Raw genomic sequence first — 18,016 nt, 5'->3', positions numbered from 1 at the left:
GCGAAGCTTACTTAGTGCATTGTGCACACCGTGAACGATCAAGGTGTCCGTCCTATCAGAGCATCTGAAGAACGTCATACATGGGCATGGTGAGTCCGCTGCCCTCGCTCATGTCAACCTCCACGCCGTCGACTCTGCTCCAGTGGAAGCACTGGATCAGGGACAGGGACCCCAGCGCCACCCCAACCGTCTGCAGCGCAAGCGCCTCTCCGGGACACTTGCGCCGCCCCATACCGAACGGCGCCACGAACAGCCCCTCGGCTTTCCCGCCCTCGAACCGCTCCGGCACGAACCTGCCCGGCTCCTCCCACACAGCCGTGTCCCTGTGGATCTCGTACACGTTCACCAGCAGCGCCGTGCCGCGCGGGACGTCGTAGACGACGACCTTGCAGTCCGCGGACGACTTGTGCGGGAGCAGCAGCGGCGCGGCCGGGTACAGGCGGAGCGTCTCGGCGTTGATGCACCTGAGGTAGCCGAGACGCGGCAGGTCGCCCGCGTTGATCAAGCGGGAGCTCCCCACGGCCGCGTCGATTTCAGCTCGTGCCTTTTCGAGTGTACCTGGATTGTTCAGCAGCAGCGACATCGCCCATTCGACTGTGGTCGAGGTCGTCTCTGTTCCAGCTCCGAATAGGTTCTTCAAAAAACAATCCGTTAAACCGTCGTCAGTGATAGAGAACCACGTCTCTGTAGTCTGTACCAGTCGAATTTCGGGTGAAATTAATTGAACGAACAAATGAATCCCTCACCGAGCAAAAAGCCGTGATCATGGTGTCAGTGTAAACCTTCGGCTCTAGCTTCTGCAGGGTGAGCAGCACGGCGACCAGACTCTTTTTCTCGCTATAGACGCCGTCGCTCATCCTCCGCCGCTCTGCGTCGATCAGCCGCCGCAGAAACGTGTCCCTTCTGCTCGCCGCGGCAAGGATCTTGTTCCTCACGCCGAACACGTCGAACCACCGCAGCACCGGCAGGTAGTCCCACAAGACCGAGCTGACGTACGGGAAGACCTCGTCGATGACCTGCTTGAACTCCTGCGCTTCCGGCGACATGTCGGTGTCGTCGTCCGCGTCTGACTCCGGGCGCGCCGCCTTGGTCTCCGCGATGGCCTCCATGAGGACGCTGAGCGAGAGCTCGAGCAGCCTGCGCTTCAGCTCGACCCGCGCGGCGCCGCCGTCCGCCGCGGTCGTCGTCGTCGCGCGGTGCAGCCGCCGCACCATGGCGAGCACCTCGCCGCAGATGACGCCCGACATGCAGCCGACGCGGCGAGCCGAGAGGAGCTGCACCACGGCGATGCGGCGGAGGTTGCGCCAGTGCTGCCCGTTGCTTGGCGGTGCCGAGCGCGTCGCCGTCGAAGGTCACGAGCCTCTGCGAGGGGAGCAGCGAGCGGTTGGCGAAGGTCACGTCGTGCTCCGTGAAGCACTCCCTGGCGCACGCCGGGGATGTCACGACCACGGCGTAGCGGCAGCCGAGGCGCAGGGTGAAGACCGGCCCGTGGCGCTGGGCGAGGCCGGACAGCGTGGCGTGGAATGGCTTCTTGATGAGGTGGAGGTGGCCGAGGAAGGCGCCGGGAGGGCTCGGCGGCAGCCGCATGCTCTTGTTCTTGAGGTTGCGACTGGCAAAACCATGAACACGGTGTAGGAGGAAGAGCAAGACTAGGGAGAGAATGGCAATTTAGGCCGCATGGTCCATGGTTAAGCTTAGACGTGTTGCATTTGCGTAGCAGCAGCGTACATCATGAGCCATATATACAGGTCCTGTTTGGTCAGACGCGACTACTGACTAGACACTCAATTTAGGGGGTGTTTAGATTCACCTCCTAAATTTTAGTCGGTATCTCATTGAATATTTATACATGCATACAATATTAAATATAGACTAACTACGAAACTAAATGCACAGATTGGGACTGTTTTGCGAGACAAATTTTTAAGCCTAATTAATTCATGGTTTGACAATGTGGTGCTACAGTAAACATATGCTAATGATGGATTGATTAGGCTTAATAAATTTGTCTCACAGATTACTGACGGATTCTGTAATTTATTTTTTTATTAGTATCCGAACACCACATGCGACACTCCTATATGACATCTCCTAAACTTTAGTCATTGGATTCAAACACCCCCTTATAGTCTCATTTAGTCCCTAGTTTGCTAAATAGGGGGACTAAAGACGGACTAAAGTGGTTTTTGAGACTACTAGCCTGTAGTCCGTTGAAGGGTGGCTATTTGAGACTACTGGCCCAAATGGACTTGCCCTACCCCTCAATTATTGCCGGTCCCCACCCCTCCTACAGCTGCTCGCAGCCGCGCCCCTCCCCTCTAATGGCGCTACCCTCCCCTCCCCTCCCCTCTCGGCGGCGCACCCCTCCCCACCTGGCGGAGCTCCTCCACTCCCGACGATGCTCAACGGCCAGGGGTGCGGCGCGCGTTGGGCCAATGCCAAGGGGCGGCGACGCACCTCGCCGAGGTCAGAGGGGCGGTGCTGTGGGCTCTGTTCCATGCCAAGGAGTGGTGTCACGGCCTCGTCGGGCCACTGTGATGACAACATGGGAGACCATGGCTGCCGCCATGGCCGGGGCACCCGAGCTTCCCAATCTCTCCACTTCGACTACATTCGGCCTCAGTTTCTCCCATGTTGTCATCACAGTGGCCCGACGAGGCCGCGACTACATCCATGGAGCAAGCGAGAGGGCACGTGAAGGGGCAGAGAGGAGGAGGAGGGCCATGTCGTAGAGTGCTCGACGACCATGCTGTCAATGGAGGCCGAGATGCGCGTGCCCGAAATAACACGCTTTCGGAGGCACTCGTCTTCCACTAGACACTAAGCCCCCGAAAGTTAGCTACCTTGGACAGTTCTGTCGAGCACATACCAAGGAAGAACTCAAAACAATCCATGTTTTACATCCAGAATCCAATAATGAGTACGAACTTATAATACTTAGTCCATTTCATACAACCAGAGTTCTTGAAAATTATTTATTACAATACCAGAGTTTAGAGTGCGATAATTAAATAGTGGAATAAAAATAAACATCTAGTGGAATCGATACAAGGATCCGTCTGTGCCCACTAGAGGAATCCTCCACACAAGAGCTACTCCTTAAGATGCACCTGCAACAGGGGTAAAATAAACCCTGAGTACACAATGTACTCGCAAGACTTACCCGACTAGTGGGAATAGCTTCCCGACTCCAAGGAGTATGATAGGCACTATGGGTTTGCTATTTTCTTTTGTTTGCGAAAAGCATTACTAATAGTTCATCCTTACAGTCAAGTTTTATTAGTAGTCATGATTACTTCATTAGCTAACCATTCTAGGTAAGCACATGTTCTAGTTTCAAGCAAGGGTTAAGCAATCAGAACCATTTCACCATCTTTCATCTTTCAGTTCTTACTACGGTGCTAGACCATAGCCAAGTCATGCCGTCTCACAGAAATAGCGATTCGCGAACTAATGTATCCCAGCTAGGTACCCCGAAACACACGTCCCGTTTGTATCCCAGGCACAAACAAGACCAACCCATTCCACTCCTGTCACGGGGTCTAGGTCCTTGTCCAAACTTGGACTCTAAGTCCCCACACTTGAGACTCGGTCTCAGTATGGTGCTTAGACCTCCACCTTTCTCCGCCTCCAATCAGTCGGTCTGGAAAGAGCCAGAACCCACGACAAGAGCATAACGAGCCTTCCTGCTTGTAAGGAAAATAGATCCTAGGCCCATTTACTTTAGATTTTGATGTTTGATGACCAACACAACTAAATCGGACTAATGAATTTACAAGTAATTGTTTTGTAGTTCAAAAGGGCGCAATACATGACTTGGACGAAGGCGACATGATGATCCCATTATGAACACCATAAGCAAGACCTTAGAAGCACAAGAGAAGACCAAGATATCAAGCAAAGTCTAAGCATGAAGATGAGAACCAAGCCGAACGCAAGATCGTCAAGAAACGAGCTCGACAGAGGTGACCGGACGTGGCCCTATGAGGACTGGACGCGTCCGATCATGTCTAGAGAGGTTCCAGAGCGACGGAACTGTGACCGGACACGTTCGGTCGATGATGACCAGACTCGGTAGTGCGTCCGATCTCTACGCGTGCGCTCAATGGTCAGGACGACCGGACACATCTGGTTAGGACGACAGCAGCGTTCGGTCAGTAGCAGAAAGTTGGGTTTCATCCTTAACGGCTACTTTCTCCATGGGGCTTATAAATAGACCCCCAACTGGCTATTTTAGCAAGGGAGAGCTGAGGAAACATATCAAGAGTGTTGATACACTATTTTAGTGATCTCTACTTGCATAGTTCTTAGTGATATATTCGGTGATTAGCGTAGGTGTTTTATGAAGTGCTTAGGTTAGTTAGACCACCGCTTATGCGCTTGCTCTACATTTAGGCCTAGTGTTTAGTGAGGTTTGCACATCTCTTACCACTCGGTGCTTGCGCGCACCATTGTTGTATATCAGAGGGGCTTGTAGTCTTGTAAGATCACACCAACCGCGTTTATGATGTGGCCGCCACCGTGTACCGAAGGGAACAAGGCCTACGGTGATTTGGTCGGAAGCTTGATAGTGAAGATGGCGCGGAGCAGTCCGGGAGAGGCTTGCCGGAAGGCACACCGAAGACCCACTTGCGTGTGGAAAAGGCCCGGGGCTATCCACAAAGTTACACAACCAAGAGCTTGGCCCTTGCAAGGGATTCCTTGCGAGGGGCTCCAACAAGGACTAGGGGGAAGCTTGCGCGCTTCTCGATACCTCGGTAAAAATACCAAAGTCATCGACGGGAGTTTACATATCTCTACCTTACTCTTTAGCTTTCGCATTTACATTGCAATCTTGGTTTGTGCTTTACTTTCCTAGCTTAGTGATAGGCTAGTTGATAGGTTTGGAACCTAAATTGCATAACTCCTTTTTGCGGTAGAGATAGCAACACACTAGCAAAACCATAGTTGCACATTTAGATAGTTTATCTTTTGTATAGGTTTTGCTAAGGATAGAAAAAGAGGCCATAGTTTAGAGTTAGAGTTTTGAGTTGCCTAATTCACTCCTCTCCTCTTAGGCATCACGGTCCCTTACAAGTGGTATCAGAGCCTGATTGGCTCAATTTGGACCTTTGGCTTCATCGTCGTTGAGCCAACGCTATTTTAAGTGGTTGGGATCGATACCTCTAAGCCTCTGCACTTTGACGGCACTAACTTCCCCTACTATAAATCTAGAATGGCTTGTCATCTTGAGGCAGTAGATTTAGGTGTTTGGAGAGTCACTCATGACGGAATGAAACCCATTAAGAATCCCGATAAACCCACAAAGAGTGAAGAAAAAGAAATTCATTTCAATGATAGAGCTAAAAATTGTTTGTTTGAATCTTTTAGCATGGATGTGTTTAACCAAGTGTTCACTTTAAATACGACACATGAAATTTGGTTAAAACTCTAAGAGCTCCATGATGGCACAACTAATGTTCGTGAGTAAAAACATTGTCTAGCTCAACAAAGTTATGATTCTTTTAAAATGAATGATGATAAGCTTGTTCGTGATATGTATTCTCGTTTGAATCTAATTATCAATGAGCTCAATTCTATAAGATTAACAAAGCTAGGTGATGAGGACATCGTGAGGAAGATCATCTCCATTCTACCATAAAAGAAATATGCAAGCATTATCACCATCCTTCACAACATGGAGGACTTGAGTACCATGACCCTAGCCATAGTCATTGGCAAGTTAGTGGCATTTAAAATTTCACGCAAGATGGGTCAAGAAGAAGCCTCTTCATCAAGCAAAGGCAAAGCTCTCGCATGTTGTGAGAAAAAGAAGATGAAGGACAAGCAAGTTGAGACAAGCTCAAGCTCAAGCTTCTCAAGTGAAGATGAAGAAGAAGATGAGGATGATGATGATGAATAATCAAGTGATGATGATCAATCTTCCTCCTCCATCTTTGACCTTGATGAAGAATCTATCAAACTTATCAACAAGATAGAGAAGATGATCCAAAAACTCAATGTCAAGGGTGTACCCATCCAAATTTAAGATTTTATCTTCACTAATCAAAGAAATGAGCAAAGAAAGAAGGGATGCTATGGATGCGGTGAGTTAGGGCACTTTGTGGAAGTTTGTCTAAATAAGACCACACCCAAGACAAAAAAGGCGTGCAAGGACAAAGCCCTCACATCAATAAGGTCATGGGACGATTCTTCAAGTGAAGAAGAAGACCACCACAAGAGGCGCAGGCACAAGCACTCATCATTAAGCACCTCACGTGTGTGCCTTATGGTACGAGGTAACAAAAAGCTTATCCCTAGTGATAATGACAATGATAGTGATAGTGATGATGAGCTACCTTCTTATGATAAAATTGTGCAAGAAAATCTTAACTTTGTAAAAGTTTGCACTAGTCAACAAAAGAAGCTTGAAAAATTAAAAGAAAAACTAGATAGCTCACATCAAGCTTATGCTACTTTGTTTGAACAATATGAAACTTTTGTCAATCTTAATATGGAGCTATCTACTAAAATTGAGCAACTTGAGACTAGTGCAAACACAAATAAAGTGCACAATCAATGATGAGCAACTTGTGAAGAAAAATGAAAAAATAAAGGAAAAGTTAGCTAGCTCACAAGATGCTTATAAAAGTTTGCTCGCTAAAATGAAAACTATGTGCAAACATTGTGATGAGCTAACTAATAAAGTTGCAAATCTTAAAGCCGTCGGTACAATCCCCACCGAGGCACCTAAAAAGAAAGGTTCAATTTTTGACATGCCTAAAAAGGATGTCTCTACTTCTTGTAATGATTTATATTTAGACTCACCCTTGTGCAACCAAGTTTGTGTTGAGAAAGTTATTGTAGAAACATGCACACAAGAGGTCACAATGGATAATGAGCAACTCAAGTAAGAAGTGGCTCACCTCATCAAGGATTTGACTCGAGTGAAAGGTAAGACGGAGCAAGCCTAACTTCATTAAGATAACACCGTCAAGGGATTGAAGAAGCTTGATGAAGGGCAAACCGTGGTTTGCTACGTATGCCACAAAGAAGGCCACAAGTCCTATGAGTACAAGGTGAAGAATGGGGGAGGAGCTAAGAAGAAAGAGAAAAACAAAAAGGAAACAAGCAAGCTCTCCAACACCTACACCAACAAGGTGGACAAAAAGACCTCCACACCTTATCTCTTGAAGAAGAAGAAAAATGACAAGGTGGTGGCCGTCAAGGTGAACAGGCAAGCCAACAATAGGGCCAAACGCATTTGGGGGCCAAAGGAGATCATTTCCAACATGAAGAGCACCAAGAAAGTTTAGATCCCGAAAGGGAAGTAAGATGTCCGATGGACTTCGGGGAATTTGGAGACTTGGTATAGTTTTGGGTGCATTTCATGGGGTGCATCACATTGGATCATGCCAATTGCCAAGTGGGTTAGTGAATACTATGGACCTAAATTCCCCTTCCCATGTTATGTAACTAGATTTAATTTCTTATAATTTTAATTAGCATCTAGTTCCTTTTCATACCTAGGTTTGCATTTGCATGTTTAATCTTTTGTCTTGCATACACTAGGTATATCTTATGGTAGGCTTGCTCAGTTTCACTCTTAACCCTTGGAGCAAACCTACATGGTTTAAATTGTTTAGGAGCACAACACATAGCTTGTTTTATAATTGTTCATCTAATATGTGCCAAAGTCTAAATTGTAGATAATTTTTCCTGAATATCACATTTAAAAATGATTCTCATATTCATGTCATGTCATCTTTCAAGTGGTATTTTTTATTCTAAAATCAATGTGCATATCTCCTATAAATATTCCATACTTGTGTGCATAAATTTAGAGGGGGGTTACTCTACAAGTTGGATGCTTTAAGACTAACATCTTTTCAAGCTTATCATGTGTGTAGTAGTCTTATTGCAAGGAAAATGGAGTCCCCGGAGTTAAGCATCATACTTCAAATATCCACCACCTATTGCAAGTGGTATAAATCAAATTGGTTTCTACATGTGGTATTTCGATTTCACTTTGGTATTTATATGCTTTCTCCATGCATTATATAGATTAAACTCCCTTGAGCATTAATTTACCAATTATGCATAAACTGCATTCTCCATCATATGTATGCATATATTTAGGGGGGCTTCATCTATGTAATGTGAGAGTCAAATTTTGTGACCTATTCCACTCCACATACAAAGGATCACAAAGTTTGACCCTCTCTTATGCTACTAATGTCTTTCTTTTCGGTGTTTGATGCCAAAGAGAGATAATTTGTAGGACCAAAAGCAAGTCCAATCATAATAATTTACAAGTAGTAATGGTTCGAGAAAGGAAGGATAGTGGATTATGGAGTTAGGAGGAGATTTAAATCCATAATGCCATATGGGGACATTTGTGAGGGCAAAATAAATTTCCAAAAATGTTTACATGTGGTATGCATTAGCTTACATGTGGTATGCAATAGCTTACATGTGGTATCTTTAGCTTACATGAGGTATCTTTCAGCATCATATAACCTTGCCCTTTGCATTGCATCCTAGCAACTAAATAGTTTTTAAATTCTAAAATTTTTATTATTTGCTTGTTTTGATCGTGTTGTCATCAATCACCAAAAAGGGGAAGATTGTAAGAAAAATGAACCCTAGGCTCATTTACTTTGGATTTTGGTGTTTGATGACCAACACAACCAAATTGGACTAATAAATTTGCAAGTAATTGTTTTGTAGTTCAGAGGGGTGCAAGACGTGACTTGGACGAAGGCGACATGATGATCTCACAATCAACACCATAAGCAAGACTCTAGAAGCACAAGAGAAGACCTAAGATATAAGGCAAAGTCCAAGCACGAAGATGGAAACCAAGCCGAACTCAAGATCGTGAAGAAACGAGCTCGACAGAGGTGACCGGACGTGGCCTTATGAGGACCGGACGTGTCTGATCAGTTGCTCGGCATGAGCAGGCGTCAACAGCTGTGACCGGACGCTGAGCGAAGCAGTGACCAAATGCACCGATGATATTGTTTGTTCATCACGACAATGTTTTTAGCGTGACCAGACACAGCGGCATTGGATGACCGGATGCACAAAGTGCAGCGTCTGATCATGTCCAGAGAGGTTCCAGAGCGATGGAATTATGGCCGGACACGTCTGGTCGATGATGACCAAACTCGGCAGTGCGTTCGATCTCTACGAGAACACTCAACGGGCGGGACGACCGGACGCATCTGGTCAGGACGACCTGAGCGTCTGGTCAGTAGCAGAAAGCTAGGTTTCGTCCCATAGGGCTTATAAATAGACCTCCCAACCGATCATTTTAGCAGGGAAGAGCTAAGGAAACATATCAAGGGTGTTGATACACTATTTTAGTGATCTGCACTTGTATAGTGCTTAGTGATATATTCGACGATTAGCGTAGGTGCTTTACGAAGTGCTTATATTAGTTGGACCATCACTTATCCGCTTGCTCTAGGTTTAGGCCTAGTGTTTAGTGAGGTTTGCACACCTCTTACCACTCAGTGCTTGCACGCACCATTGTTGTATGGTGTGGCCGCCATCGTGTACCGAAGGGAACAAGGCCCGTGGCGGTTTAGTCGAAAGCTTGATAGTGAAGACGGCGGGGAGCGGTCCGGGAGAGGCTTGCCGGAAGGCATACCGGAGACCCACTTACGCGTGGGGAAGGCCTGGGGCTATCCACAGAGTTAACCGACCGAGAGCTTGGCCCTTGCGAGGGGCTCCAACGAGGACTAGGAAAAAGCTTACGTGCTTCTCGATACATCGGTAAAAATACCGTAGTCATCAACGAAAGTTTACAACGCCGCTGAAAGCTCTAGTTTAGTTTTGGTGAATTGATGAAACCCTAAGTGCTAACCTAGTTTATCAAGTGATCATGAGATAGGTAGCATACTTCAAGTGGAGAAGCTAATGAAGATCATAGCATGACAATGGTGATGGCATGACGATGATCAAGGGCTTAAACTTGAAAAGAAGAAAGAGAAAAACAAAAGCTCAAGACAAAGGTATAACTTGTAGGAGCTATTTTGTTTTGGTGATCAAGACACTTAGAGAGTGTGATTATATTTAGGATAGATAGCCGTACTATTAAGAGGAGTAAAACTTGTATCGGACTGCGGTTATCAAAGTGCCACTAGATGCTCTAACTCATTGCATATGTATTTAGGATCTAGTGGAGAACTAACACCCTTGAAAATGTTTGTGAAAATATGCTAACACATGTGCACAAGGTGATACACTTGGTGGTTAGCACATTTGAGCAAGGGTAAAGAAGATAGAGGAGATGCCAGCGTCGATCAAGTGACCAGACACTGGATCTGAATGCACCGAACGCTGACTGCCTGCATCTAGTCGCGCTAACTTGGTGGTCCAGAAGCTAGGAATACCACCGGACGCTAGGCTGTGTCCGATCGAGGTGGATCAGACGTGTCCGGTCGAGGAAAAATGGATTTGGACCCTTACTGTACTCGACTGGACGCTGAGGCTCTATGGTCCGGTCATCACTTAGCCGTTGTGATCTGACGATTCAGTTTTAACTCAGAGTGACATGTGGCATAAATCAGTGGACCGGACGCTGAGTCCAGGGTCCGGTCAGTATGACCGGAGCGTCCGGTCAGAGCGCAGTGTGCCCAGTGAAGGGGTATAACGGCTCTATTTCGTGGGGGGTTCTATTTAAGCCCCATGGCCGACTATGGCTCACAACTTTGGCCATTTTCATTGACATAGCAACCTTGTGAGCTTAGCCAAAGCCCTCCCACTCATATCCATCATTGATTCATCATCATAGTGAGATTGGGAGTGAATCCAAGTGCATTGCTTGAGTGATTTCATCTAGAGGCACTTGGTGTTCGTGTTTCACTGTGGATTTCGCTTGTTACTTTTGGTGGTTGCTGCCACCTAGATGGCTTGGAGCAGCGAGGATCATTGAGCGGAGGTGGTGATTGACTCCGGCTCCAATTGTGGTGATTGTGAGGGGTTCTTGACCTTTCCTCGGCGGAGCACCAAAAGGTACTTTAGTGGATTGCTCGTGGCTTGTGTGATCCTCATCTTGTGTTGGTTGTGTGGCATCCTATTGAGGGTTTGGCGTGTGAAGCCAATTAGCGCGTGAACCTTCAAGTGAGTAAATCATCACAACGAGGACTAGCTTGCCGGCAAGCAAGTGAACCTCGGTAAAAATCATTGTGTTCATCTTTGATTCCGAAGTGATTGGTCTTCATTGTTATTCATCCTTGTGATTGATTGGTTCATTTATCTTCATGGCGATATAATCTTCTTGATCACTCTCTTACATTATCGCAAACTAGTTGACAAGCTCTTTAGTGTAGCTAGTTGTGAGAGCTTGCTTGCTTGATTAGTGTGGCTCTTTAGTTAGCCTTTAAGAACACACTAACATAGAGTAGTATCATAGCTATTATGTGAATAGATACTATCTAAACTAGAATTATGGTAGGTGGCTTGTATTTTGAGTAGGCTAGCGCAATACTTGCTTCGCCTCATAATTGTCTAACCATTTTATTAAGTGTTGTTGTAGAAATTTTTATTAGGCTATTCATCCCCCCTCTAGCCATTAGGACTTTTTAAGTGGTATTGGAGCCGAGGTCACCATTATTTGAGGCTTAACAACCTTCAGTGTTAAAATGTCTCAAATCAACAACACCAAGAAACCACCCCAATTTGATGGCACAAATTATCCTTATTGGAAGTCAAAAATGACCACACACATCAAGTCAATCAAAAGAAAGGTGTGGAAGGTGGTGGAAACCAAAATTGAGATTGGTGATCCAGAGAATCCCACCGCCGCCGAAGAAGTGCTTCTCCAAAACAATGATATTGCTCTAAGTGCCATTTATGATGCAATTGATGAAAAAACATTTGAGCAAATCAAGAATATCGAGATGGCACATGAAGCTTGAAAGAAGTTAGAAGAATCATTTGAGGGGACTCAAGTCGTGAAGGGTGCAAAGGCTTACATTCTAAAAGAGAAGTTTGCAAGCTTCAAGATGAAGGAGGATGAGAGTGTGCCAGAGATGTTTCATAGGCTTCAAGTGCTTATCAATGATCTCAAAGCACTTGGAGAAGAGGTGAAGGACAAGGACTTCTCCCACAAGTTCTTCAGATGCTTACCTTTAAGATTTGGCACATTGGTCACTATTCTAGTAAGGAGTGGTTTGGACACCATGACACCAAACTAAGTGTTGGGAGATATAATGACCAATGATACATATAGAGATGATGATGAGAAGGAAGAAAAGAAGGAGAAGAAAGATGAGAAGAAGGATGAGAAGAAGAAAATCATGGCATTCAAAGCCACATCATCCAAGGGCAAAGCAAAGCAAGAAACTTCAAGTGAAGAAGATGAATCTTGGGATGATGATGATGATAAGAAGATGGCTCTATTTGTCAAGAGATTTGGCAAGTTCATGGTGAAGAAGGACTACCGTGCTAGAAGAAAGAAGTCTTCATTCAAGAACAAAGAAGAGTCAAGAAGGTGCTTCAAGTGTGGAAGCAAAGATCATCTTGTTGCTCAATGCCCATACAATAGTGACAATGATGATGACAATAAGAAGAACAAGAAGAAGGACAAGAAGGAAAAGAAAGAGAAGGACAAGATGACCTTTAAGAAGAAGAAGGGTGGTTCATATGTAGTCACTTGGGATAGTGATGCTTCCTCAAGTGATGATGATAATGATAGTGATGATCACAAGACCACTAAGAAGAAGGTTCTTGCAAGCATTGCCATCAATGAGAAGCCTTCTCTCTTCGAATCTTCATCATGCTTCATGGCTAACGCCACTAAGGTACAATCTTGTGGTGATGAAAGTGATGAAGAACATGTTGATGATAATGAACATGAAAATGAAAATGATAATGATAGTGATGATGATGAACCTGCTAAGGATGAATTAATTGACATGCTAGAAGATGCTATAGAACACTTTGATATCAAGAGAAGGGAATGCAAAAGCTTGCGTAAGGAACTAAAAGCCCTTAAGCAAGCCTTTGATGAGCTCAATGCATCTCATGAGAGGCTAGAGGAAGCCAATGAGAAGCTTGGCAAAGCTCACAAAAAGCTTGAAAAGGCTCATTTCTCTTTACTTGATGAGCAAAATAAAAAGAAGCATGTTGAAACTTGCAATGTAGGTTTAACTTGTGATATAATTGATGAATCACTATATATGCCTATCATTGTTGCTCCTACTAACCCTTCTTGTAGCACTTCTACTTCTACCTCATCTAGTAGTGATGGTCTCACTTGTGACACCTCACTAGTGGTTGAGAATGAGAACCTCAAGAAGGAGGTCACTAAGCTCACTCACACCTTAGCTAAGGCTTATGGTGGTGAGGACCGTTTGCTTATGTGCTTGGGTAGCCAAAGAGCTTCTCTTTACAAAGAGGGATTGGGCTATAACCCCAAGAAAGGCAAAGCAGCCTTTGCTCCTCACAAGACTAGTTTTGAGAAGAACAATGGTCGGTTTTGCACTAGTTGCAAGCAAGTGGGTCACAAAGAGCAAGAATGCAAAAACAAGAGCAAAAATGCTAATGTATCCTCCATTAAGCTTGATTCATGGTATATGCTTACTAAGAGTACAAATGGTGTGAAGGCTAAATTCATTGGTAAACCATGGATGAGCTCAAAGAAGAAAGCCATTTGGGTAACAAAGAGCCTAGTGACTAAGCTTCAAGGACCCCAGCAAGTTTAGGTACCTAAAAAGAATTGATCTTCTTTTGTAGGTTAATTATAAAGCCAGAGGAAGGCATTGGGTTCTTGATAGTGGGTGCACTCAATACATGACCAGTGATGCAAGAATGTTCAACTCAATCAACACCAATAGCAATGATGGTTATGATAGTATCACATTTGGTGACAATGACAAAGGCAAGGTCAAAGGGCTCGATAAGATTGCAATATCCAATGACATAAGCATATCCAATGTGTTGCTAGTAGAGAGCTTAAACTTCAATTTGCTATCCGTAGCTCAATTGTGTGATCTTGGATTCAAATGCATATTTGGAATAGATGATGTAGAGATCATAAGCGTAGATGGCTTTAACTTGATCTTCAAAGGCTTTAGATATGAGAATCTATACTTGGTTGATTTCAATGCTAGTGAAGCTAGATTATCTATATGCTTGTTCACTAAGTCTAGCATGGGTTGGTTATGGCATAAAAGGCTTGGTCATATTGGAATGAAATAATTGAATAGATTGATTAAGCATGACTTAGTTAAAGGCTTGAAAGATGTTGTGTTTGAAAAGGATAAGCTTTGTAGCTCTTGTCAAGCCGACAAACAAGTTGGAAACATCCATCCTAAGAAAAGCATGATGAGCACTAGTAAAACATTTGAGTTATTGCATATGGATTTGTTTTGGCCAACACAATACACTAGTATCGGTGGTAATAAATATGGATTTGTGATAGTGAATAACTATACTAGATACACATGGGTATTCTTTCTAGTGGACAAAAGTGATGTATTTGCAACATTCAAATCATTTGTCAAGGGCATTCACAATGAGTTTGAAACAACCATCAAGAGAGTTAGAAGTGACAATGGTAGTGAGTTCAAGAACACTAGAATTGATGAGTTATGTGATGAATTTGGAATTAGACATCAATTCTCAGTCAAGTACACACCCCAATCAAATGGACTTGTTGAGAGGAAGAATAGAACACTCATTGATATGGCAAGGTCTATGCTTAGTGAGTACAATGTGAGTCAATCTTTTTGGACCGAAGCTATCAACACGGCTTGCTATTGTAGCAACCGCCTCTATTGTTACCGATTGAAAGAGAAGACACCATATGAGCTCTTGAATGGTAGAAAGCCCAACATTGCATATTTTCGGGTCTTTGGTTGGAAATGCTATATCTTGAAGAAAGGCACAAGATTGGACAAGTTTGACAAGAAATGTGATGAAGGATTCCTACTTGGTTACTCCACTACAAGCAAAGCATATAGAGTTTGGAATTTGAATAGTGGTACTCTTGAGGAGGTTCATGATGTTGAATTTGATAAAACTAAGGGTTCACAAGTAGATAATGAGAACTTGGAAGATATTAGAGGCATTCAACTTTTAAATGCCATGAAGAACATGGATATTGGTGAATTGAGGCCTAGGCAAGTGAATGAAGATGAAGATGATCAAGTGCAAGTGCTCTCTAACTCAAATGTGCAAGATGATACAAATCAAGTTAGTGCAAGTGGATCTCATGAAAATGAACAAGATCAAGTGGCTAGTACATCATCTCAACCCAATGATTAAGCAAGTGCAAGCAATTAAGTTCCAATACTCCGACCAACAAATATTGCAAGAGATCATCCTTTGGACACTATAATTGGTGATATTTCAAGAGGTGTACAAACAAGATCAAGATTGGCATCATTTTGTGAACACTTCTCATTTGTGTCATCCATTGAACCAAAGAAGATAGATGAAGCTTTAAAGGATGTTGATTGGATGAATGCTATGCATGAAGAATTGAATAACTTCACAAGAAATCAAGTATGGGAATTAGTAGAAAGACCAAAGGGACACAATATGATTGGAATCAAATGGGTCTTTAGAAACAAGCAAGATCAAGATGGGATAGTAGTAAGGAACAAAGCAAGATTAGTAGCACAAGACTATACACAAATTGAAGGTCTTGACTTTGGAGAAATATATGCCTTGGTTGCTAGATTGGAAGCAATTAGAATCTTGCTAGCCTATGCTTGTGCCCACAACATCAAGCTCTATCAAATGGATGTCAAGAGTGCATTTCTCAATGGCTACATCAATGAAGAAGTATATGTAGAGCAACCTTCCGGTTTTGAAGATGATAAGAGGCCCAACCATGTATACAAGTTGAAGAAGGCATTGTATGGCTTGAAGCAAGCACCTAGAGCATGGTATGAGAGATTGAGGGACTTCCTCCTCTCTAAAGGGTTCATAATGGGCAAAGTTGACACCACTCTTTTTATCAAGAAGATTGAAAAAGATCTATTTGTCTTGCAAATCTATGTTGATGATATCATATTTAGATCAACAAATCAAGAATTTTGTGATGAGTTTGGAAAGATGATGGCTAATGAGTTTGAGATGTCCATGATTGTAGAATTGAGTTACTTCCTTGGTCTTCAAATCAAGCAATTAAAGAATGGTACATTTGTGAGTCAAGGCAAATACATCAAGGACATGATCAAGAAGTTTGGCATGATTGATAGCAAAGTCATTAGCACACCAATGAGAACCAATGGCAACTTGGATAGTGATGCAAGTGGAAACATGGTGGATCAAAAGTTATATCGGTCTATGATTAGAAGCCTACTCTATGTGACCGTATTAAGGCCGGATGTCATGTTTAGTGTATGCATGTGTGCAAGATTTCAAGCCTTACCAAGAGAAAGTCATTTAAAGGCTACAAAGAGGATATTGAGGTACTTGAAGCATACACCAAATGTTGATTTGTGGTATCCCAAAAGAGCAAAGTTTGAGCTAGTTGGTTACTCTGACTCAGATTATGCGGGATACAAGGTTGAAAGGCAGAGCACCTCAGGCACATATCAATTATTGGGAAGATCACTTATTTCATGGTCATCAAAGAAGCAAAATAGTATTGTATTATCAACCGCCGAAGCCGAATACATATTCGTCGGTAGTTGTTGTGCACAAGTGTTTTGGATGAAGGCTACCTTGAGTGACTTTGAAATTAAGTTCAAGAAAGTGCCATTGCTATGTGATAATGAGAGTGCAATCAAGTTAACCAACAATCCAGTTCAACATGCAAGAACCAAGCACATTGATGTCCGCCACTATTTCATAAGAGATCACCAACAAAAAGGAGACATTTGCATTGAGAGTGTAGGCACCGAAGATCAACTTGCCGATATATTCACCAAGCCATTGGATGAGAAAAGGTTTTGCAAGCTAAGGAATGAGTTGAACATATTGGATTTCTCAAATATGTGTTGATGCACTCCCTACTCATATGACATGCCTCTCCTTCGAGCAATCCAAGGTAAAAGTTGATTGGCATGGCATACATCCTTGCTAAGGACATGTTTAGTGCATCTAGTCATATTTTCAATCTCATTTGGACCTTTCAAATGGTTCTATTTTGTTAGGCTCATTCATGAAAATCAAATGATTTTGATGTCCATATGGTATCACTATTGCTTCTATGCTTGACTTGATCTAGTGATGGCATATGACATGTTTATGGGCTTGTAAACCTAGTGTTTAATCTAGAAAATGAGCTATAAGTGTTTAACTCAATATGGTACAAGATAACCCTTATTTGGAGGTGTGAAGAAGCTTGTCCTTGGATCAAACCAAGTTAAATATCTTGGGCAAATAATCTAGACTAGACCAAAATTTGGGAAAATGATCCTCACCCCATTGATTAACATTGATAATCTCGACCCTATAAGTAATACTATCAATATTTAGAACCTTTGTGGTCATTGATGACAAAGGGGAGAGAAACAAAGATAGTAGTAAGAATAGTGAAAAAGTGAGAAATATCATAAAAGGGAGAGAAACATAAAGATATACTTGATATATGACATAGGGGGAGAAAAGTGAAAAAGGAAAGGGTTCAATTAAAATTTTGAGCACACAAGTAGGGGGAGCAAGCTCATGAACTTGTATGGTGCATTTCATATGTTTGCTTGCATGGCACAAGTATTAAATTTAAACATCCATGCTTGTGTGATGAATGTTAGTTGTAAGATTGAATGATGAAATGAAATCACTAGATAACTTTCATTTCTAAGTAAGTCTTTACAAGTGGTATCTTTTCAAAGTATGTTTCCAAGTGATATAAAGCTAACCATGGTGCTAAGGATGGTATATTGGTGCACTCCGATTGGTATCACGCTTTAAAAGTCCATCTTTTATACCTTAGCATCATGTGGTAGACATTGACTCCTATATTTTCTATCTAAGCATATGTGTAAGCTACAATCCAAACTCTTAGCACATATGTAGGGGGAGCAATTGCTACCATTTGGGGTTCATGAAACTTGTCCATATCCTTTTA

At 43.3% G+C, this 18,016-nt stretch overlaps 1 pseudogene; it reads right to left on the bottom strand.

Moving 5' to 3' along the window:
• Positions 1–55: 55 nt before the first annotated feature.
• LOC136517736 (cytochrome P450 81Q32-like) lies at positions 56–1,694 on the bottom strand (annotated as a pseudogene).
• Positions 1,695–18,016: the final 16,322 nt, after the last annotated feature.

This window comes from Miscanthus floridulus, chromosome 2 (genome assembly GCF_019320115.1).
Source record: "Miscanthus floridulus cultivar M001 chromosome 2, ASM1932011v1, whole genome shotgun sequence".
In the NCBI taxonomy this organism is placed as follows: domain Eukaryota; kingdom Viridiplantae; phylum Streptophyta; class Magnoliopsida; order Poales; family Poaceae; genus Miscanthus; species Miscanthus floridulus.
This window is presented reverse-complemented; position numbering and strand designations above follow the sequence as displayed.